We start from the raw sequence: 2,358 nt of genomic DNA, 5'->3' as shown, positions 1-2,358 counted from the left end.
AAATTGCATTAAATTCTTCCCTGAGGTTTTATGCTCTAACAGATCAGATGATACACATTTCAGCCCATTGTTAGAACGTCCAAGCAGAAACAATAGTAGCAGTGCAAACATCATTAAGTTGCATAGAATTATAGGTGTTCAACAGTAACCAAGTATTTGGATCTAGCAGTAAGCTCTGTACAACAAAAATCAGCTACAGTATAGACAAAGCTAAGAGAATCCAAAGACATAACAATAGAAACATAATAAAGAAGAGAATGTATACACATGCAACATGACTCTACTTCTCTGTATAAGGATCAACTTTAACTTGGTTTAAACCAAGCACTAAGCACAAGCAAATAAAACTTAAGGGAATCAAAACAAATAGAAACCAACTGAAATTTCATTAATAAAAGAAAGTAGCTAAATGAGTTGGCAGTGGGTCTTCAAATATGTTCATCTTCCCCAATCTCATCTTCAATATCGCATTCACCTAATACTTCATCAATTTCATCCTCCCGACTCAAAATAGATCATTCACATCATCAAAGAATTAATCTAACTCTTGCACTGGAAATGGTTCATTCTCAGGAACTTCATTCTTTCCTTCTCACATTTCATATAAGTCTCTTGGTTTCAAGTGAACAACAGTACTCCATCCTTTATTCACCTCATCATCCACATAATATACCATTTGAGCTTGTGAAGCTTCAATATATGGATCATGCTCTTCACGATCACCAATGTGAATCAATTGTGAAAAATTAATAGAAGGAAATCCCCATGCATCCTTTATAAACCCTCTATTCCTAGTTGTGTCAGCCCATTTACACTTGAATAGTGTAATCCTAAATCGATAGTAGTTAAGCTCAATGATGTCTTCTAATTTGCCATAATATGGCAAATCTTCTTGCCTCAGGTTTCCATCAGCACCACTAGCAATACACAATGTGGACAAAGTTAAAAAAACCCACTATTTTGCGTTTTCAACCCATGATCTTGAGTTGTTGTCCGAAATTTGAACCCATTGATCTTAAATGATGTAAACCTTCTAGCATATAGTGCTGGACCATCTGCTAAAAACTTTAGTTCATCATACACAGTATTTGAAATATCTGGATTAACAATCTGAAACAAGAATGTAAAATGTGTTAGTCACAAATTTAAAGTTATAAGATTCTAATTTATTTGTAACCAACCTTTCGAGGAAACCAATCAATAAAGTTTTTACTAACTATCTTCTCTATCTCCGTGTTTGAAGGCTTTCGACCCTTCCACTGCCTCTGCACATAAGTTTTAAATTCACTACATGAGATTTTGATATAAATATAACAATTATCATAAGTTTTTAGGCATTTAATGCATGTTTAATTTAGATTTGCCTTAAATACTCACTTAATGAATGGCATGACTTGTGGACAATTTAGTAACACAGATAGATGTGCTTGACGTTTTGTCATAGGTGACAACTCAAATGTTACAGCTCCTAGTCCTTTACCAACTGGTGGGAAAATACTAGATGAATTCGCCGAGCCTCTATCCTATGGAAAATCGTCAACACGGCATGGACTATTAAATATTGTCTCAATCCCTTCAATATACTTGGAAAAAAAAGTAAGAGCCTCTTCAGCTAGATATCCTTCAGCTATAGAACCTTCTGGTTGTGACATGTTTCGCACATAGGATTTGAAGTGTCCCAAATACATAAATAAAAGATCAAAAATTAGTTGATGGATACAAATTAACATCTATTCTTAATGAGCAAGCTCCAATCAAGCAATAAAAAATATTTTTTACCTCTCGATAGGATACATCCACCGACACTATTGAGGTCCCCCAAGTTTTGCTTCACCAGCTAGATGACAAGTTAAATGAACCATGATTGTGAAGAATGTAGGAGGGAATAACATTTCCAGGTGATTAATGGTGATAAAATATAGAGACTGGAGCCTGTCAAGGTCTAATGAACTTAAGCTTTTGGCACATAGTTGACGGAAGAACGAACTCAACTCTATTAATACTGCAGTCACCTTATCTGGTAAAACACTACGTATGGCAATTGGTAACAAGTGTTGCATGAGAATGTGAAATCATGACTCTTCATTGACTTGAGCTTTTGTTGTTTCAAGTCGACGCATCTTGAAATGTTGCTAGCGTATCCATCAGGCATTTTGACATTCTTTAAAGTTCGCAAAAATATGTCTTTCTTAAATCCATTTTTCTTCGAATTTAAAAGAGTGAACAAGGCTGGACGATAGCTTCCATTCTCATCTGCCCAAATTTCTTTCCTTATACCCATTTCTTTAAGATCATTGCGAGCTTTAAGATTGTCTTTTGACTTTTCAGTATCATTGAGCAAAGTATATCACATTCTCA

The sequence above is a fragment of the Nicotiana sylvestris genome, chromosome 11, assembly GCF_000393655.2.
Source record: "Nicotiana sylvestris chromosome 11, ASM39365v2, whole genome shotgun sequence".
Classification (NCBI taxonomy): domain Eukaryota; kingdom Viridiplantae; phylum Streptophyta; class Magnoliopsida; order Solanales; family Solanaceae; genus Nicotiana; species Nicotiana sylvestris.
The sequence above is the reverse complement of the archived record's forward strand: the minus strand, read 5'-3'. Positions refer to the sequence as shown.